We start from the raw sequence: 22,280 nt of genomic DNA on the forward strand, positions 1-22,280 counted from the left end.
AGGAGGGAATTCTGCTTCCCCATCTGAGAGAAAGGACAGAACCCTGAGAGTGGCTTAAGGATTCAGTCCAAAAAGCCATGAGACTTTCAACTTCCAGTCCTACCTATAGTTTCACATGGTACAGAAAACCACACAACCCAAAGAACAGACATTTGAATGGAGAAAACTCAACTCACTTGGTCCCTTCTGTTGCCTCTATAAAAGAGACTCAAACATGTAAGCCATTAATATCTTCTTCCAATTCACTGCTATCGGTGGGGGGAGATTAAGGTTACTCTTGGGATGGATGTGAGGAGTCAAGGAACATCTCAAAAGTCTCTGGAGGGGCTTCCCTAGTGGTGCAGTGGTTAAAAATCCACCTGCCAATGCAGGGGACATGGGTTCAAACCCTGGTCCGGGAAGATCCCACAGTTGCCGCAGAGCAACTAAGCCAGTGCACCACTACTACTGAGCCTGAGCTCTAGAGCCCACGAGCCACAACTAATGAAGCCCGTGCGCCTACAGCCCGTGCTCCACAACAAGAAAAGCCACCGCAATGAGAAGCCCATGCACTGCAACGAAGAGTAGCCCCTGCTCGCCACAACTAGAGAAAGCCCATACGCAGCAACGAAGACCCAACACAGCCAAAAATAAATAAATAAAATAAATAAATTTATTTTTTAAAAAAATCTCTGGAAACAATGGCAACACAGCTCCCCTGCAGCCCAACTGTATTTTTCCAGTTTAAGCCTGTATTTATGGCAGGACGGCAATAGGGCTGTTTCCCAACTGAGGTGCCTGCCCATAGGTTTTGTTTCAGTAACCAACAGCCAACAGGGAACCAATAAGTACTGCCTCAGGGCTGCCTTAAAGCCTTTGTGGATCCCATTAGGATAAAGGAATAAAGGCTTCGCTGACAAAAGTATAAAGAAAAAGACACAATTCCACATTCCTTTTGCTTTGTCAGGTTGAAAAGGGATGATGGCACTTTTCTGTGGGAGCTCTGGGAAAGAGCAGAAGAGACCCCTGTGTCTGCTGATGCCAGTGCTGCTGCGGGGCCACTAACTGCCAGTCTCGGCAGCGGGAGTCAGGGTTGCAGACAGATCCCCAAAGGCAAGGACCCAAGTCGGCCTGGTCCACAGCTGCATCCATCCTCCACACAAGCATGGCCAGGGTTGTCAATAGTTGTTGAAAGAAATGAAAAGTTGCCACTGAAAAGCCCAGGGACCCTCAGCCTGCTCTCCGACAGCTGTGAGGTAACTATATAAGCATTTGTTTCCTACCGGAGTTTACATACATTAAAAATAATTTCATTTTGAGCACAGAGAAAGCCATTTTCTCAGAGAAACCTCACCAACCTAGAGGTTCTTTGCGGAGCTGTGAGAATGAGCAGGTAAAGAAGACAATGGCATGTCTGTCACACAATAAAAGGCTGTATGGCTTCAGAAGTCACAGGCCTGAGAGCATAACCAGAGGTATCCAGAATAGGAGAGTACCTTGGGTTTCCCAAGGTTAAATTTAGTTGAAGAGGAATCAGTGAAGGCAAGAAGGGCTAAAAATCACAGGCCAAAAGAATCACAGAAAGTAACGTACAAACCCCTCCAACGTTAAATCTAGAAGGAAATCAAAGTGAACAAAGCAAAAACTACCTTAGATGTCCAACTTCAGCACTGCCCAGAAATTCTTCCTTCTCTGGTAGAGGAGGGTGTCACGGGCTTTCCCCTCATCTGCAGGCACAACACAACATCCAAGGGCCCTGAATTCCCAGAACACAGCCTGGCAGATCTGTGTTGGATGCAACCACCCAGATGGAGGAAAGGGTGGGAAAATTTCTCTTTGGGGGATTGAAAAAAGCAAGAGACCTTCAGGGTCAGCTAGTGAAGCCACCACAGCTGCTGATGCCCCTACAGCTGGAGCTTTTGATGACACTCTTCCTTTTACAGGTGCTAAGCAACTACTCACAAACTTAAACCACCACACCGTGTAATGGCTGGCGCTGGTGGCCTCTTTCCTCCGCAGTATCTATTTCGCATATCCCTCTGCAGAGGGCCCAGTGGGACTGCTGATGCAGAAATTGTATCCCTCTGAAGTTGTTTCATATACAGGAAATTAAGGTAGAGGAGGAAGGAGAAGATGGGGAGAAATGAAAATGCTTTTGCAAAGCCACCCCAGAGCACCGATTAAAAAACCTCACCTCACCATGAAAGATCACCAGCACCATGTGGATCTACTGAGGGTGGCTATCTCCTCATGTTCTTTCACCGCAGTTGCCTAGGGTATCAGCGCAAGAGAGATTTTTCATTCTCTCTGCAGGAATGGAAAAAACCCTACAGTTCAGTCAGACTTTGAACTCAGACTTGCAGATGCCACAGGAAAGACTGGTGCTTTTCTTGGCCCTGCTCTCAGCCGTCGCTATGCATTGTATCCCTGCTAATGGAGGCCACAGGGGCCAAGACTCTGACCATGTACATGAGCCACAATTGAAAGCAAGCAGCCAATTTAGGCGAGAAAAAGCTTAGGGTTTGGATTCCATCTTTGGAAGTGGCAGAGCGCATTAAAAAAAAGCAGTAATTGGAGGGAATTTTTGTTTCAGAAGCTGCTCTGGCCAATGTGATGAGTCACTTCTGCTAAGGATACAGCATTCTATGCTGGGATACCCCTCAGTTTCAGTATTTACAGGCCAAGGAATGCCTGAAGGGGATGGCACTGTCCAAATTCAAAGCGGGGCACACCTGGGACCAGTTTGTCTTTGAGGAGACACTGCCGCTGTCCCCACCTCTGTCCTCCCTCCCCACATCCATTCTCAGTAGATGACTCTGATGCCACAATCCCAGGGCCAGTTCCTGTTAATCTCACTTTTTTCTTGGTTTTAAATCCTATTGACAGGGCTGCTTCCCTTGTCACTGGGTGTAAAGAAATGAACTGAGTAATAAGGCCTGAAACAGAGTAGTTTTCTCTTATGTTTTCTAGAATTATAAAGAAGTCCTTGGTGAGAATCACTGACATACTGGCCAGGGACAAAGATGTAATATAATTTAAGAGTGGAAAAATGAGGCCTTAGGAAGAAAATGAAAGGAAAAAACTCATAAAATAATATTGTCAGTTAAAGACTTTGAATTTTAGCAACTGGAGTTAGGGTTGGGTTTAAGAAAAAAAGTCCTCAACACTTTTTAAATTTTTGAGTCATCAAAAATCTAAATGTAATTTTATAACCAGGAGATTAAAAATATCTTTCTGTGTTTTAAGCTAATAAAATGAATTTAAACCTATTAAAAAATACATTAAGGGACTTCCCTGGTGGTCCAGTGGTTAAGACTCCGTGCTCCCAGTGCAGGAGGCATGGGTTAGATCCCTGGCTGGGGAACTAGGATCCCGCAAACTGCACAGCGCCACCAAAAACAAAAAAAAAAAATTGAGAAAATATTGAGGGACTTCCCAGTGGCGCAGTGGTTAGGAATACGCCTGCCAATGAAGGGGACACGGGTTCGATCCCTGGTCCAGGAGGATCCCACATGCCGCAGACCAACTGAGCCTGTGCACCACAACTACTGAGCCTGTGCTCTAGAGCCTGTGTGCCACAACTACTGAGCCCACATGCCACAACTACTGAGGCCCGCATACCTGGAGCCCATGCTCCGCAACGGGAGAGGCCACCACAGTGAAAGGCCTGCGCACAGCAACGAGGAGTGGCCCCTGCTTGCCACAACTGGAGAAAGCCCGCGCACAGCAACGAAGACCCAACGCAACCAAGATCAATAAATTAATTAATTTTTTAAAAAAGAAAATACTGAATATATTTCAACTTTTCTCCAAGGTCTCAAACTTGCTAATAATAATTAACTGAAGAATACTGAGCTGAGGCTACAGTTTACTTCAGCTCTACAATTCAACTTCACCTCTTAAAAATGGGGAATTCAGGGACTTCCCTGGTGGCACAGTGGTTAAGAATCCACCTGCCAACGCAGGGGACACGGGTTTGAGCCCTGGTCCAGGAAGATCCCACATGCCGCGGAGCAACTAAGCCCATGCGCCACAACTACTGAGCCTGCACTCTAGAGCCTGCAAGCCACAAATACTGAAGCCCGTGCACCTAGAGTCCATGCTCCACAACAAGAGAAGCCACCGCAATGAGAAACCCGCGCACCCAACGAAGAGTAGCCCCCGCCCGCCGCTACTAGAGAAAGCCCGTGCACAGCAACGAAGACCCAAAGCAGCCAAAGATAAATAAAAAAATAAATTTAAAAAAAAATGGGGAATTCACCACTGACAGGGGACAATGTGAGAATGAAAGACACTGACAACTGCAAACATAAACATTGTAAATATGAAATTACAGAATAAGCAGAAGAGGCAAAATTAACCTATAGTGACAGAAATCTGATCAGTGGATGCTTCTAGGTGGGAAGGACTGATTTATGTGTGGGTGAAAGAACTCTAGGGGTGACGGAAATGATCTGTATTTTGATGCAGATACTGGCCAAACTGTACACATAAGAGCTGAGCATTTCACTTGGTGTAAATTAAACAAACATTAATTTTTTTTTTTAAATAACAAAATAGAACCCAATGCTGGAGAAGAAAAATAGAGCACTGTATAATCCAAAGGAAATACAGCCTTTCTGAGTATGACATAAAATCAAGATGTCTTAAAAGATCTATGAATTCAATTATATAATAATCAAGTTTTCCTGCATGGCCAAAACCAATAAAAACCAAACGACGTACAAAACAAAAGAAACACACACACACACAAAAAGTTGCATCACATCACAAAAGCTTATTTTCCTTAATACATAAAAAGTGACTGCAAAGAGAAGAATGGCGAAGGATGTGACCCATTCATAGAAAATGAAATACAACGGTTTAGGCTTCCTTGTAAGAGAAATGGAAATTAAAATTACAATGAAATACCATCCATCAGCTATTGGATTGGTAAAGGCCCAGAAGTCTGCTAACACTCCTTGTTGGTGTTGATGTGGGGAAATAGATACCCTCATATGATGCTAGTGAGAGTCTAAATTGCTACAACTTCTATAGTAATTTGGCAACAGCAGCTACCAAAATTGCAAAGGTACTTACCCACTGACCTAGCAATTCTGCTTCCAGGAGTTTCTTCTATATGTATAAAACTATGTAGATACAGTTACTCATGTGGCATCCTTTATAATAGCAAAACATTGTAAACACCTTAAATGTCCTCCCACAGAGGACTGACTGGTTTAAAAAATTACAGCACTACATACAGACATGGGGAATACTGTGCAATCATGAAAAAGAATGAGGCAGTTCTACATGTACTTGTATGCAACACTCTGTAAGCTATTAAGTGATAAAAAGCAAGATGAAAAACTATATGTAGTATACTACCATTTCTATTAAAAATTAAAATATTAATAAAACATAAATACCAAGTGTTTGCAAATGCATGGACTATCCTTGAAAGGGTAAATAAGAAAAGTGGACAGTGGTTTCCTCAAGAAAGGAAGCTGGATTACCAATGGTTGGGGTAAGAGACTGACCCTTCATCATTTACCTTTGTCTATCTTGGGAATTTTATATCCTATGCATGTATCATCTCTTTTAAACATAATGCAGTTTAGAAAACAACGGTGCATCTAATTCAAAACACTATCCCCACCCCCGGGCTCCTCCTTCAGTCTCTGCTCAAACACCATTGCCCCAGAGGACCCCTCTCCAGACCCAGAGGGGCAGAAGCCTCCTCGACATTTGAGTCAATCATACTGTGGACTTCTCCATAGCCCTCCTCACAACTCTAATTTAGGATCTTTCCTGTTTAATGCTGTCAACCCAGTGACTGGCACAATGTCTGACATATTCCACGAGTTCACCAAATGTTTGCTGGCAAAATGAAAGGACAGGTTCCCAGAGAAGCTAGAAAACCAAGGGCCCATAACAGATCAAAACAATAGGACTCCCTGATGAGTGCCAGACAGCGACAACTGGGTAAACCGGGAACATGAGGCTTTGCAGCTAACTTTCCACAAACATGGCACGGCTGATCCAATGCCAAGATGGCTGCCAGGAATTCTAGCTTTGCTACCAACAGCTGTGTGACCCTGGGCAAATACCCCCCATCTCTGGGCCTTCCTTTCTCCAATTGTCAAACAAGAGAATTCAACCAGATCAATGGTTTTTCAAGCCCCACCCGTCACCCCGTTGTTAAATTGTTTAAAATAAAAGTGGAACTGCTCTGATTGAAGTAAGGGTGAGGGCCCAGAGCCTGACTCATTTCACTATGCCCACTTTTCCCCCTCCTCACCGGGGGCCCTTCAGACACCCCATAGTTCCATAGAACAAAGTTTGAAAACAAAGTTTAAAGGACAAGATCCCTCCTGCATCTCATGTTCTATGATTCCTTGCTAGAGGTGGAATCCACTTCCTCACCAGAGTGTTCTTCCTGGGTATCAAACAAGAGAAAATGGAGCATGATCATTCACAGAGCATGACAGAAAACGTTTCCAAGGGGACAAAAAAGAAAACAAATTCAGAATGCAGCCAGGGCCAGCAAACCTCTTTAGGTCTTCAGTAGAAGGGAAAACAGTAACAAGCCAAGCAATTCCCCAAATGGCCAGCCAATGGCCAGGGAGAGGACTTTTCTAGTCTCAGGGCAGTGGTTCATGTCAGAGCAGCCCATACTCTGCAGTCGGACGAGAAGCATGAAGTTGGCAGCACCAGCAGAGTGGACCACACGCCATCGGCATCCAGTGATGGAACCAGGGAGACTATAGGTGTAGTGAGACCAGCCAGAGAAGTTGAGGAAATGAAACGGGGAGAGAGACATCTGACAAGGTCTGATCCAGCTCCCAAGACCCATCTCTGAATTCAAGGATATCTGGGCAGGGAAAACTGATCCTTAAAAGTCTGTGTTGAAAAAAAAAAAAAAAAAAGTCTGTGTTGGTGGCTTCCAACTTCAGTGCTGAAATTCACTGTTAAACCCTTGCCTGATGAATAGCTTTTAGAAACCTGCTCAAGGACAGTCAAGACTAAGCTAGGGGGACTTCCCTGGTGGCACAGTGGTTAAGAATCCACCTGCAATGCAGGGGACACGGGTTCGAGCCCTGGTCCAGGAAGATCCCACATGCTGTGGAGCAACTAAGCCTGTGGGCCACAACTACTGAGCCTGCGCTCTAGAGCCCGCGAGCCACAACTACTGAAGCCCATGTGCCTAGAGCCTGTGCTCCGCAACAAGAGAAGCCCTCAATGAGAAGCCTGCGCACCACAATGAAGAGAAGCTCCCGCTCGCCGCAACTAGAGAAAGCCCGCGCGCAGCAATGAAGACCCAACACAGAGAAAAATAAAATATATAAATAGAAAAAAAAAAGGAAAAGGTCCTCACAAGTAAGTACTAAAGTTCACATTACAGACAGGTAAACAGGTAAGGCCACCTTGAAGACTAAAAGGTGAGTCAGCAGTAGAGAAACCAGATTTCAGACTTCCTCTCTGAGACAATGTGGTCACCAAACTCAGATAGGCTCTTTCAAGCCAGTTCAATTACTACGAGAAAATAAGCTGTATTCTTCTTTGGGCTTGGCACTAGATTTGAAACAAAGGTGGCAGTGGAAGTGGTAATGACAGATGGATATGCGCTATGGGCCAGAAACTACGTAAAGAGCTTTACAGTAATCTGTGAAGAAGGTATTGATAATATCCCAAGTTTATATATAAGGAAACCGAAGCCCAGAGAGGTCAAGGCATTTGTCTGGAGTCACACAGCTAGAAAATGGTAGCGCCAACACACTCTACTCTTGCCCCATAATGAGGTCACACATGTCCCACTGTGTCCAGTGAGGCAGCTCCTCCTCTCTGAGGAAACCCTGGCAGAAACACACACTCTAGGCTAAATGGTATGTGAAGTATGTTGCCACACATCCCTGCCGAGTCCCTCGAAGGTTGAATTACAGGTTATTTTAGGGCCAGCCCATCCAGTTTGGACAGGAGGAACGTCAAGTTTGGTAATGTGCCTAGTGAAAGCCTGTCTGGATGAGATCACCCAGTTATGGGTCTCCTGGGATTTGGAGGAAAACTGATTAATCAAAGTCAATCTTCTGAGACCCACTAGCAATTAAAGTCTCAAAATGAAAAGGAACTAAAGGCAGGCAAATGGTACATGCAAATGTTCTTCTATCAGCACTGAGTCTCTAGGACTGAATTCTAGCATCAAGGGCCAGTTCTCGACTAATCTACAAGCAGTAATGCGTGGAAAGATCTGCTGCCAAGGAAAAGTTCCTTAAAAACGAAATACTAGGGACTTCCCTGGTGGCGCATTGGTTAAGAATCTGCCTGCCAATGCAAGGGACACAGGTTCGCGCCCTGGTCTGGGAAGATCCCACATGCCGCGGAGCAACTAAGCCCGTGCGCCACAACTACTGAGACTGCGCTCTGGAGCCTGCGAGCCATAACTACTGAAGCCCGCACCCCTAGAGCCCTGCTCTGCAACAAGAGAAGCCACTGCAATAAGAAGCCTGCGCACCGCAATGAAGAGTAGCCCCTGCTCGCCACAACTAGAGAAAGCCTGGGCACAGCAATGAAGACCCAACACAGCCAAAAATAAATAAATAAATAAATAAACGAAATAATAGGGGCTTCTTCTGAACAATCCTTAAATCAATGAAGATGAGGAAACAGAGGCCAAAGACTACAGAACTAGGCTCCTGAGACCTCAGTTTTCCCACCTATACATTGGGAACACTTTCTGAAAATCTGTCACCTTTTGGATATAGCATGTTTAACAGTGTGGAGCACCGTTGGCTCCAAGCCTGCAACTGCACCCCACACAGGAGCTCACACACAGTAGACAAAGAACCATCTTTTCCTGATGGCTCCTACAGATTCAGAGGGCAGGTGAAGGACTTCAGGGGAACAGCAGAGTAATCATGCCCTCCAAATGACTGCCACCAAAGCTGAGGAAGAGACTTTGAGATGGGTGGAGCATCAAAGGAAGCCCTCTTGGATTAAAAGGGGCTTGGCTGGACATGAAAATATGTGTCGGATTTGGAAAGGGTGGGGCGAAGGTGACATGGAGAAGACCCACAAGATGTCAGCATTAACAGGGAGTGAATTGAGAATAACTAAACCAACACAAACACTGGCTGGGGCACAGGTTCTGTGCTAAGTAATTTAGAGCCCCTGTGTCATTTAATTCTCCAGTAACCTATTTAAAAATGAGGAGTTAGAGATGCTGAGAGAGGGGTGACATATCCAAGGCCAAAACAAGCACACATATTTAGGAGTCTGTGAGACCCCTGCTTGGCTGAAGGCAAGATCATGGCAGGGAAAGGAGCAGATGAGGTTAGTCAGGGAAGGATGGGATTCAAAGACAGCCTTGGATTCCAGGGTGAGTTGGACCCTGCCAGCAGAAGATGCATGGATCTTATCAAATGACAAGTCTCATGCTAACAAGCATTTGATGCTACTGATCACTCCATCCTCCCTGAAACATTTTCTTCCCTTGGATTCCAGGATGCCATGCTCTCTACTTTCCCTTCTACCCCACTGTCTAGTCTCCTTTGTTCCTCCTCCTCTCCCTCTCCTTCAACACCTGGAGTGCCCCAGGGCTCAGGCCTGGTTCCTCTGACCTTTCCCAGAGGCCCTCTTCCCTCCTCCAGCTGCTTGCTTCATCCAGTGTCATGCCTTTAAGCACCATCTATGCGCTGACAACTCACAACTTTACATCTCCAGGCCCAACCTCTCCTCTGAACTCCCAGCTCATATATTCAAACTGCCTGATATCACTGGAATGTCTATATGGCTAACAGGCAGCTCAAACTTAAAATGATAAAAACTACCACTTGCTTCCTCCTATCCCCCAACTGACTCATCCTGCAGTCTTCATTATCCAGTTATTACCAAAACCATCTTTGACAGGTTCTCAGGCCCAAAACCTCAGTTACCCTTGATAATACACTCTCTCTCATATCACACATCTAATCCATCAGCAATTCCTGTCAGGCCTACCTTCAAAATGAATTCAGAGTCCATGAAGGGGCTTCTCACCAGCTCTATCACTACCACCTGGCCCCAGGCCATCATCCCCTCCCACTGAGATTGCTACCAAAGCTGCTTCCACACTGCACCTGACAACCCATCCCGGCAACAGCCAGAATGGTCCTATGACAGTCTAAATCAGACAATGGCATCCCTTTGCTCAAAATCCCCCAATGGTTCCCTGTCTCACTCAGAGTAAAAGCCAAAGTCCCTACCATGACCTCATGGCCCACAAAGCCCTGGATGAGATGCATACCCCCTACTGTCTCTCAAACACACACCCTCCCTGTCATTATCTCTTTCAAACTTCTTCCACTGTTCTCCCCATCACTCCCTCAGTTCCAGCCATATGGGCCTCTTTGCTGATCCTGGAACACAACAGGCATGTTTCAACCCCAGGGCCTTTGAACATGCTGTTCACTTTGCCAAGGAGGCTCTTTCTCTAGACAGTCTCATGGCTCAGCTCCTCATCTTTTTTTCCCCCCTCCAGTTTTATTGAGATATAATTGACATACAGCACTGTATAAGTTTAAGGTGTACAGCATAATGATTTGACTTTCATACATCATGAAATTATCACAATAAGTTTAGTGAACATCCATCATCTCATATAAATACAAAATAAAACAGAAAAAAAAATTTTTTCCTTGTGATGAGAAATCTAACAGTTTACTCTCGACAACTTTCATACACAACATACAGCAGTGTTAATTATATTTATCATGTTGTGCATTACATTCCTAATACTTATGTATCTTTTAACTGGGAGTTTGTACCTTTTGACTGCCTTCATTCAATTCCCCTTCCCCCAACCCCCACCTCTGGTAACCACAAATCTTATCTCTTTCTCTATAAGTTTGTTTGTTTTTTCAAGTATAATTGACCTACAACACTATGTTAGTTCCTTTTACACAACATAGTGATTCGATATTTATACATATTTCCAAGTGATCACCATGATAAGTCTAGTTATATGTCACCATACAGATATTACATAGTTATGGACTATATTCTCCACGCTGTACATTTCATACCTGTGACTCATTTATTTTGTAACTGGAATTTTGTACCTCTTAATCTCCCGTACCTGTTTCTTTCCTCCCCCCCCCAGTCCCTCACCTCTTTTTTTTTTTTTAATATCTTTATTGGAGTATAATTGCTTTACAATGGTGTGTTAGTTTCTGCTTTATAACAAAGTGAACCAGCTACACATATACATATATCCCCATATCTCCTCCCTCTTGCGTCTCCCTCCCACCCTCCTTATCCCACCCCTCTAGGTGGTCACAAAGCACCGAGCTGATCTCCCTGTGCTATGCAGTTGCTTCCCACTAGCTATCTATTTTACATTTGGTAGTGTATGTATCCCTTACCTCTTTCATGGCTTGGCTCAAATGTCACCTTCTCACTGAGGTCTTCTCCGACCACTTTATTTAAAATTGTACACGCCCCCAACAAATCCCCCACACTTCCTATCCTTCTTTCCTCTTTTTGTTTTTTCCTCTAAGTACTTATCACCAACATAGGATAAAACACTTATCTATTTTTTTCCCCTCCATAATGAAATTCCATAAGGACAAGGATTTTGTTCATTTTGTTCCCTACCATATTCCTAGCTCCTAGACTGGTACCTGGCAAGTAGTAGGTGCTCAGTAAATATTCAAATGACTGGTGCTCAATCCTCCTCTTGGGGAAATTTCATGTTTTGTAAACCAACCTCAGCTAGAGAGCAGCTTCCCAATGTTGATTTCATGGGGTTTGCCAGGGTCAGAGCTACATCTGTTCTAGTTGTCAAGCTGTTTTGAAATTGAGAATGCCAAACACCCTAGCCCATTTTACAGACAGTAAATGGAAGGTAAGTAAATAAATGATAAGAGAGAGAAGAAACGGCAAAGGGTAGAAGGTCAGGTGGCAACATCTCCAATGGGAGAAATGTTCAGGCCACTTCCTTCAGATCACCATCAGATCACTATCCCTGGCCCTGGGCATCAGCTCAGAGTGATCAGAGCTGCAGGAAGTGGGGAAACAAATTGCTGGGGGAGGTGTGCAGAGGGGGCTCTGACACAGGCTATGATGTGAGCTCAGCTAGGCCCTTCCTTCCGCCTATAACCCTCCAGGCCCACAGGCCTTCTGTGCTCCTCTAGTTGCCAAGCTCTTCACTGCCTTCATACTTGCTGATCCTTCTGCCTGGATTATCTCTCCAGCTTCTAGACTTATCCTTCAAATCTCAGCTTAGGTGACATCACTTCAAAGATACCATCCTTGCACGCACTAAGTAGGTATTTTTCTGTCCTCATAGCCCGGTACTCCTATTCACATATTTACTGAGCCATAAATAGGTCTATATGCTGGGGATGAAGCAGTGAATTAAACAGACAAAAACCTTTCCCTTCATAGAGCTTACATCCTAACGGCAGACAGTGACTATAAGCAAGATAAATAAGTAACATATATAGTATCTCAGACAGTGATAAATGCTATGGAGAAAAAGAAAGCAGGGAAGGAGGATAGGGAGTGTGGGGGAGGACGAGTGGGAGGTTGAAATTTAACCAGGGTGGCCACAAAAGGCCTCCTTGAGAGGTGACACTGCCTGGGGAAGAGCCTTCCAGGCATAAAAAATAGTGCAAAGGTGGGAGTATGCCTGGCCTGTTTGAGGAACAGCAGGGAGGCGATGTGGCTTGAACAGAGTGAGCTGTGAGGGGGGCAGTGGGTTATGAGGTCAGAGAATGGAGGTGGCCTTACAGGTCAAGGTAAGGACTCTGGCTTTTACTCTGAATGAGCTGAGAGCCAATGGAGGGTTTTAAGCAAGAGTCCTGAGATCTGGCTTACATTTTAACAGGGGTGAGCTGCTCTGCCTCATTTCCCTCATGATTTATCTGTTTTTCTAATTATTACATTTGTTTTCTATTTCTTCTTTGTCTCTCTCCCCCACTAGAATGTGGTAAGCAATCCAAGGGCAGAAACTGTCTGGCTTGTTTACCTGTCACCACATTTAGCCCAGTGCCAGGCACACAGCAGGGCTCAATAAATACTGAATGAATGAAGGAAGGAAGGAACGAATAAATGAATGTTGGGCATACGAAGGCTCTGTCCTCAGTGTCTCAACATCAAGCCACCCAGCCCTTAGAGATCAGAGAGTGAAAACCACAGAACAGACCCAATAGCTTGCTATAATGAAATTTTGTCATTCTACTCTAAATATGCTTAGGACCCTAAAAGCAATTAGGGTGTGATAAAAAGTATGTCACCCAAGGCTAGTCCTCTGTAGAGCTCAGCTGTAACGAATGTCTTCAGTGCTGAAAACCAACACTGAAGGGCTGGTTTTAAAACTTTTTTTTTTTTTTTAAACTTTCTGGCCACACCACACAGCTTGTGGGATCTTATTTCCCATACCAGGGATTGAACCCGCACCCCCTGCAGTGGAAGCGTGGAGTCTTAACCACTGGACCGCCATTGAAGTCCCAGTTTTAAAGCTTTTGAGAGCTGACTTCCAAACCTACCATCTTGCAGCTCAAGTCCACAGAGGAGACGAGGGATCAGTGACTAAGGCATCCTGGCTGATGATGACCTCTGGGCATTCTGTAGTCAACCAACCATACTGTTACCTTAACTAGAGAAGGCCTCCCAACTTCAGGGAGACCCTCTTAACAGAGGTCAGAGGTCAAGCCCAAGGCCAAAGACCCAAAAAGCATGAGGCTTGGGAGGCTAGAACCATAGCCAAGCCCTTCCTCACCTCCATTAAATAACAGGAGACAATTCAAGAACAAGGGATTGGGAAAGGAAAGGTGGCCACAGAAGGTACAACCTGGGCTCTCAAGGGGTCTACACAACCTAACAGGCACAACCATACCACAACTGCAAAACGAGAATTATAATGTCACATACTTGAGGGGTTTGTGAGGCTAAAACAAGTGAATACATACAAAGCCCTCAGCAGTACCCAGTCCACCAAGTGCTTGATAAATGTTAGCCACTTTTACTACTACACAGGGAGAGCTGTTACCACCAGCACCTCCTGCTGCTCCCCAACCCCCAGGTCTCTAGAGGCCCTGAAGCACTCTGATGGCTGGCTGCGTGGTAGCAGTAGTTCGAGAGTAGTTATTCCCACCATTGGGCAGATTTCTCCCTACTCCCCTGGGGTGACATGAGGATGGACAGGAGATCATCTGGGAAGTGCTCTGAATTCCTTAGGAGTCACAGAATCCTAAAAATTCAATGTGATATTCATTCATTCATTCACCAAACATTTACTGAGCACCTACTATGTGCCAGATATTTCACTAGGTGCTGGAGACACAGTTAAAACAAGTCCTCTCCAGGGATTACGAGCTGTTTACTTAGAATACAGCTGAGTACGCAGACAATGACAACCCACTGTGATCAATGCCACAGGACATCCAGTTCAGGCCTGCAAGGTGGGGGAGATGATCAGATGGGAAGCACCAAGTAGTGGTCTAGCAAAGAAGCGGGTGTGTGTGACAGGAACTGGTGCTCAGGAGGTGGGAACAGCACAAAGCAAAGACACAGAGGTAAACAACTGGGGCTGGCAGAAGTGGCAAGCAGTTGAGTTTGACTGGAACTTGGGGAGAGGCTGGAAGTGAGGAGTAGGAGAGATGAGGCAGGAGAACCCGGCAGAGGTCAGAGCTCAAAAGGCTTTGGCGGCCACGCTAAGGAATGTGAGTTTCAGCCTGAGAGCAATGAGAATCCACTGATGGATATTCAAGCAGAATTTTTTTTAAAGGATTCCCCACTTGCCCAAGTAATATTCTCTCTCTGGAGTTATTTGTTCCTCTCTGTGTGAAGCGAAGAAGAACACAAAAACCATTCCTGGGCTCTGTCTGATAATTTATCAGTGACCTATTTTAGGCAAAAAGACCTGTTCAGAAAAAGAAATACCTACAAGCAACAGATGCCCCTTTAGCTTTCAGAAATACACCAAAGCGCAAAACTCATAACCAAGCAATGCTTGCTCACCATCAGCACATCAGGCTTTGGTGCCAGGCGTGGGGGTTTTCAGGAAGTGAGCAGTCAAGACATGCAACAGCTTCAGAGGATGACTAGAAAAAGATGAAAGTCCACACCCAGAGCCAGCAGGACCAACAGACTGAATTTCTTCTGAAACACTTTTAGGAAGTGAAACAAGAAGGATGGGAGAAGTCCTGTGTACATAAAGGTCTCTGTCTGCAGATGGAAGTAACACCCCCAAAACCAGGCCCCCAGTGGGCATCAACTGCCTAGGGTCAAGGCACCCACCACCACAACAGGCTCTGACAAATGTCCTTGTCCAGTCCCCACATATGCCAGTGTTCGGTAGGGGGGCAAGGGGAAGGTATTATTTGAGAGCTGAGGTAAAGAAGGCTCCAGGTCACACTACCAAGAAGCTGCTGAGCTGGGACTGGAACCCAGGGTTGACTGATGGGGAGTCGAGGAGTGCTTTTTCCATCACACCTCTGAGCTATTCACGTCGCTCAGGTGAAGCCTCTGCTCAAACCACACTCAACAGATAATCTCTACACAACCTCTGAGGGATCTGAGTCTTTGAAAACTAGTGAAGCCACTCTTCATGAAGCTGCTCTAAGAGGTCGAAGGAGCCTGGTGGGCTCAACTCAGGACAGGGAGCCAGATGCTCTGAGCTCTGCTCATGTTCCTACCATCTGTGACAAGTCACTTCATCTCAAATCTTCCCTTGGAAGGATGGGGATAAGGTGACAATATTAAGTTTCCGTGAATTCAATGGAACTAGGAGAACAGATCGTAGAGTTTAAAAACAGGCACTACAGTAATATTTGTATCACAGCTTTCTTCAGAAGCATGTGGAAACCCTCAAGCGTTTGTTAAGGCTTATAATACCTAGGAGTGGGTAGGAAATCAGCGGGTCTGTGCTGCTATCAGGGAAATTGAGGCAGAACTGGAACAAGTGAATGTCTCTGCAAAGGAATAAGGCTCAGACTCACAAAGCCTCATCCTCTGGCCATGAAACCACCTTACCAGCTCCTGGACAAGATATGGCTCCCCAGTCAAGAAGCCATGGGACCTGTACTTTTCTCAGAGACACAGACCCTTCCCTTGGGAATGTTCTTCAAGAACCTAGGGCCAAAAGATCCCCTAGCGGTCATGTGGTTCCTCTCTTCACTCCAAAAAGAATGCAGCTCAACCACTCTCAAGAGGTTCTGGATATTGTTTTTTTCTTTTTTTTAAAAATTAATTTCTTTAGTTAGTTTTTTGGCTGTGTTGGGTCTTCATTGCTGCGCGCAGGCTTTCTCTAGTTGCAGCAAGTGGGAGCTACTCTTCGTTGCGGTGCACGGGCTTCTCATTGTCATGGCTTCTCTTGTTGTGGAACACGGGCTCTAGGCGTGTGGGCTTCAGTAGTTGTGGTGTGTGGGCTCAGAAGTTGTGGCTCACAGGCTCTAGAGCGCAGGCTAAGTAGTTGTGGCACATGGGCTTAGTTACTCTGCGGCATGTGGGATCTTCCCAGACCAGGGTTCGAACCCACGTCCCCTGCATTGGCAGGCGGATTCCCAACCACTGCGCCACCAGGGAAGTCCTGGATATTCTTAAATTCGTTTCATGGCCAGCCTGTTTTATGTCTCACAGTTCTCAATAGTCAGGAAAAACTTCCTCTCTTGCCCTGAAAGGTAATCAGTTACAGCAATAACCTGCAGGACTGTTTCATCCTGAAGAAAGTGAATCAAATACTCCTTATGAAGGTCAGACGAGAAGCAAGAAGGCTACATCTTTATATAGGTGCAAATTTAATGGCAGCTAAAGATATTAAATAGCCCCTACACCCCAACCTTGCTCCAGCCTCTCCTTTGTCTCTGCACTTACAGGTCCTTGAGAGCCTGGGGGGGAACCCTGGCTCTTGTCTATACTACCCGATTGACCTTACAGGTGTGATTTAACCTCTCTGTGCCTCAGTTTCCTCGTGGATAAAATGGGGATAACAACAGTAGCTACCTCACAAAGGTTGCTGGGAAGCTTAAATGCGGCATTATAAGTAAAGTGCCTAGCACAGGGTTTGGTACACAGTAGGAGCTCAGTAACCAGTAGCTAGCATTTCCATCAGTACTTTTGGCATTATTACAGGTGTCCCCAGTTAACTTGTCCGTGAGGCGCCTACGGACAGACCAAGCCCAACCCCACCCCAGAGGAGGCGGCGCCGGGCCATTTCTTAGCTTTTCTTTTTTTTCTTTTTGAACCTTGGCAAAGAGATAAGGCCCTGAACGACGAGGAGGCCTCAGGATAGCCACGGGGGTGAGTATGCAGGGGGAACCAGTACCCGAAGAGAAGTTTCCTGTCTGGCCAGGCGCAGGCTCCCTCAGGCCTAAATCTAGGAGTCTCTCCGGGAGGGCGCCCGGGGAGGGACTGCGTACTTGGGGTGTCTGGGGTGCAGGCCGGCGGCCAAGGGGGCGCGAATGAATGAACCCGCAGCCCTTCTGCCTCGTCCTGACCTGGGAAGCCACTCTAGCCCCTCCAGCTCCCTGTCCTCTCCGTGACCTTTGACCCCAAAAACCCCTCACCTCAGACCCCTGACTCCCCGCCCCACCACTTCTCCGGGCTCGCCGGGCTTCCCGTTTCCTCACCCACAGGTCCGAACGGCTCCCGGCGCCACGGCGCTGCTCGACGCGGCAGTAAAATGTCTGCGGCCTTGTCCTCCCGCTCTCCCGGCGCGTCCGTGCCGCCGGCCGCTCCGAGCCCCGCGGCTGTCACCTGCCAGGCGGAAGTGAACTGCCCGCGCGCGGGCACTTCCGGTGGACGCACGGGCTGGGGGCGGGGTCAAGGGTGCACTGGCTGGGGCGGGGGTTGGTGCCCGCGGGGTGGGGCCAGAAGGGGCGGGGCCTACCGGAATTAACTCCGCCCCCGACACGTCCTTCTGTGCCGCTGTCTTCTGTAGAGCGCGGAGAAAAACTCAGGCCAGGTAACCGTTAAGCAATTTAACGTGATGGAAATGGAAAAGTTCGTAGAGACTTTGAGGTCAGTTTCCCTTCTGTGTTACAGAGACAGGAAAACTGAGGTTCTGAAAGGGGCAGGTGTTGCTCAAGAGCACTTACCTTGTGAAGGGAAGAGTTAAACTAGAGCTGTAAGTCTAGTCTAGCGCCTGCAGCCCTTCAGTGCAGCCCTTAGGGGAATTCCGCGTTTTAGGGGAAAACCTCAGACCCTCCAAGGAGAACTTCATAACGTCCCATTTCCCCTTTTGCTGGGTCGGCCAGGACCTCAATTGCTATAGCTATCTCTCTCCCAGCTCTGGTACTATTAACTTTCTACTCCTCCTAGATAATTTCTGATCATTCTCTTTAAAATATTTAAAATAATAATTTGCATTGTAGAGAAATGGAAATATACTAGTAAGCAAAAGGAGATAAAAAATCATCTGCAATCCCACCGACCTAAGGCAATCATTTTTAACGTTTTGGTGAATACCCTTCCAGACTCGACATATCATGCGGTATTTTTAACTCACCAAGATATTGGTAAAGCTTTCCCAAAACAATAAATACATTTCTATTTGGTGCCTTCCAATGCCTGCATGGAATTCTACAGTATGGATGGCATCACTGTTCTAAAAAACAATCCCCGACAGCTGAACACTCAGGTTGTCACCAATCTTTTAATATTACAAAATGTATTGATAAGTAAGCATGCACAGCCAAGTCTGTATGTCCCATCTAATCCAGATATTACTGTTTTAATATAGTTTTATATGTTTAATCAGACTCAACTACTTTTTTAAAAAATTTATTGGGCTTCCCTGGTGGCGCAGTGGTTGAGAGTCTGCCTGCCGGTGCAGGGGACACGGGTTCGAGCCCTGGTCTGGGAGGATCCCACATGCCGCGGAGCAACTAGGCCCATGAGCCACAACTACTGAGCCTGCGCGTCTGGAGCCTGTGCTCCGCAACAAGAGAGGCCGCGACAGTGAGAGGCCCGCGCACCGCGATGAAGAGTGGACCCCGCTTGCTGCAACTAGAGAAAGCCCTCGCACAGAAACGAAGACCCAGCACAGCCATAAATAAATAGATAAATAAATAAATAAAAGTTTTTTAAAAAAATTTATTTATTTTATTTATTTATTTTTGGCTGCGTTGGGTCTTCACTGCTGCGCACAGGCGTTCTCTAGTTGAGGCGAGTGGGGACTACTCTTCGTTGCAGTGTGCGGGCTTCTCATTGCAGTGGCTTCTCTTGTCGCGGAGCACGGGCTCTAGGCGCGTGGGCTTCAGTAGTTGTGGCACACGGGCTCAGTAGTTGTGGCTCACAGGCTCTAGAGCACAGGCTCAGTAGCTGTGGCACACGGGCTTAGTTGCTCCACGGCATGTGGGATCTTCCCAGACCAGGGCTCGAACCCGTGTCCCCTGCATCAGCAGGTGGATTCTTAACCACTGTGCCACCAGGGAAGTCCCTCAACTACTTTTTATAAAATGTTATTTTTAAAGTAATTATACACTTACAGGAAATTGCAAAAATAGTACACAAAATGTATCATGTACCCTTCACCCAGCTTCCCTCCATGGTGACATTTTATATATTGGTAGTATAATATTGAAACCAGGATATTGTCATTGGAACAATACCATTGACTACATTACAGACCTTACTCCACTTTTAAAATCCTTTTCTGAAGTAGACAGGAAACAAATAGAATTCTATATGTACATGCCATGTTCCATGTGCTATACACAGCTGTCTGGAGGAACCACCTTTCCCCTAATGACAAATGTTGGCAAATGCCATCAGCCTCATTAGAAAACAAAATTTCACTGGGAATGTGACATGGAAAGAGAAGAATTATCCAACAAAACAAACCAAGGAACTTAAAGGTACCGAGCTGGACAGCTTATGTGAAAGTGACAAGTTAGTGGTAGAAGCAGTCAGAGATTGAAGATTCCCAAGGAGACAGAAGTCACAGCGTCAGTTTGCTCAGGAAGGACATCCTGAGGAAAGTGACATCTGTGCTAGGCTTTGCCCAATAAGAACACAGTTGCATAGGCTGAGACAGAAGGAAAAGGTGATCCAGGGACAACAGTGTAGAGGCAGGAAGGCAAGGGAACCAGACATCTGGGTCCTTCAGAAAGCAGTTCCCAAGTCCCTGATCTGAATCATGCCCTGGGCTGGGTGTTGGATAGTCACATGGCTGAGGCAAAGGCCCTGCTCTTGCTGACCCTACAGTTTGTCTGGGGAGGATGGCAGAGCAGCAGACACGAGTGTGATTGGTGCTGTGGTAGGGGATGGGCTGGGGGCTATGGGAGTCCAAAACGGGAAGTGCAGAGCAACAATGAATGTTTATGGAGCACCTATGGTGGGCCAGGCGGTGTGCAGAGGGTCTCATTTCCTTCTCACTTCAGCCCCACTTTATCCAGGTGGAGGGTTGTTGCAACTCCAAGAGCTTAAGCCAAACAGTGTGTGAGTGGCAGCGCTGAGGGCCTGGCCCCAGAGCCCTAGGATATGTGCTCTCACAGGTCCCACTCGTTCACCTAAAATATATTTGTCACTAAACCAGCCATATTGGGAATACAACAATGAGCAAAAGGCAGCACGATCCCTCCTTGGGGCTATGGTGGAGTGTGGGAGAAAGACAAACAAAGGGATAATTATAACACCACTCAGGGATGGCTTCCTGGAGGAAGTGACATCCAGCCTGAACTGTGAAGGATGATATTCCTGCTACTAACAGTTACTGTGAATGAGTCACTGTGCTTGGCTTTTTCACATATTAACCCACTGAACTCTCCCAACAATTCAATCCCATGACTGTCTCCAAGGAAAGATGAGAAGACTTAGGCCAGTGGGCAGAGCCGATTTCTCCCCCACTCCCCTGTGGGCCTGGGCCTTCTCTCCCATGGCTCAGCCTGACAGGAAAGCTAAAAGGATGCTACTAATAAGAGGAGGCCAAAGGCCGGATAATTACAGCTTGCAGAGGTGGGAGACGGAAGCAGGGAAAGGGGGCCTTTGGGGGCTTCCCTCTCCACCGCCACCACCAAACCCAGCTGGTCACACGGCCGAGTCACACTCGCCATCAAACGCTGACCGCTGTGGCTAGAACAGTCGCACCTGGGGCATGTGTGGTTCACCCTGGCCCTCTGAGTCTCCAGGATGGGTGGAGCAGAGCGGATGAGGGCCAAGCCCACCTGGAGAGAGAACCAGCTTCTCCCAACAAATACACGATTACTAACAACATCACCTCCTGATTGGAGGAGGACGTTTTTCATTTTCTCCCCTGCCCTACTGAGCTGGCTGATGTTGGACAGGCCTGTGCACCTCTTTGGGCCTCAATTTCTCCACTCTGAGAACTCTGAACCCATCATGGGCCAAGTACTTTGTATACCCTTGACCTCCATCACTTTATTTAACCCTCACTGTTCTCAAGAGGTGGGTGCTACGATAACCCTCACTTTACAGGTGAGCACACTGAAGCCCTGAGAGGCTGAGGAACTTTCCCAACTTCACAAGGCAACAATGCGCCGAGCTGGGAGTCCAGGCCAGGGCTGGTGACTGCAGGGCCCAGGCTTTCCCCCTTGTCCCATCCTCACCTGTCTATGAGGTCTCATCCAATCAGAGGAAGGTGGTGTCGAGAATTGACCTGGTGCTGTGTTACCTTCAGCAAGTCCCTTCCTCTTTGTGACACACAGAAGCTCAGAGCACGCCCTTCCCACCCTCCCTCCACACTGGTGCATAATAAATAAAGGTTGAACAAATTAAATATTCTTTCCGTCTGTGCCCACTAGAGGGCGCACGTGTGACATTAATTGCCACCCTTCCCTTCCAATGTAATTGTTGCATGGGCAGCCCTACGTCAGCCTTTCTACGTCTAGATTGTCTTTCTAGATTCTTCTTCCTGTGATTACTATTCCTCTACTTCAGTTTGTGTGTGCTTGCTGTTTCTGTTGTTTTTATCTTACACATTTCTAAAAGTTGCCGCAGAGCCTTTCTGGAAGGAAGCAGGAGGTGACTGTCCATGAGCCTCACTGACTAGGCCAGTGTCCCACCTGCTGAAGGTTGGCAGCTCTGTCTCCCCCCGCCCCGCCCAGGCCAGGACTGGCACAGCCCCCAAGGCAGAGGGGCCTAGAGTCTGCCCAGGACCCCTCCTCCTCTGCCCCCATCTCTCCCTGCTGCAAATGTTCTCATTACACCATCCCTGGGCTTCCCAGGAACAAAATGCTGCTCAACACTCCTGGTTCCTCTGCCACCGCAGGCTGCTTCTCAAAGGGCCCTGCTCTCCTCTCTCAGGTGCCCCTGAGAGGGCTTGATGACCCTCTGCTGGTGCAATCGAAAAGGCCCAGACTCTGAAACACACCTGGGTTCAA

General features: G+C 46.9%; 1 protein-coding gene across 4 annotated transcripts in view; it reads right to left on the reverse strand.

The window, feature by feature from the left end:
- The window catches only part of AP1B1 (adaptor related protein complex 1 subunit beta 1), a 51,625-nt gene extending 33,921 nt beyond the window's left edge, over positions 1 to 17,704 (reverse strand). For 3 of the 4 annotated variants that reach the window (XM_057526770.1, XM_057526769.1, XM_057526768.1), the window contains exon 1: positions 17,568 to 17,700. The gene's annotated coding sequence lies outside the window, so the exon portion shown is untranslated. Of the gene's footprint in view, positions 1 to 17,567 lie in introns of all 4 variants that reach the window. The other variant, XM_057526771.1, reaches the window with a different exon arrangement.
- Positions 17,705 to 22,280: the final 4,576 nt, after the last annotated feature.

Source organism: Balaenoptera acutorostrata, chromosome 13 (genome assembly GCF_949987535.1).
Source record: "Balaenoptera acutorostrata chromosome 13, mBalAcu1.1, whole genome shotgun sequence".
NCBI classification, from domain to species: Eukaryota; Metazoa; Chordata; class Mammalia; order Artiodactyla; family Balaenopteridae; genus Balaenoptera; species Balaenoptera acutorostrata.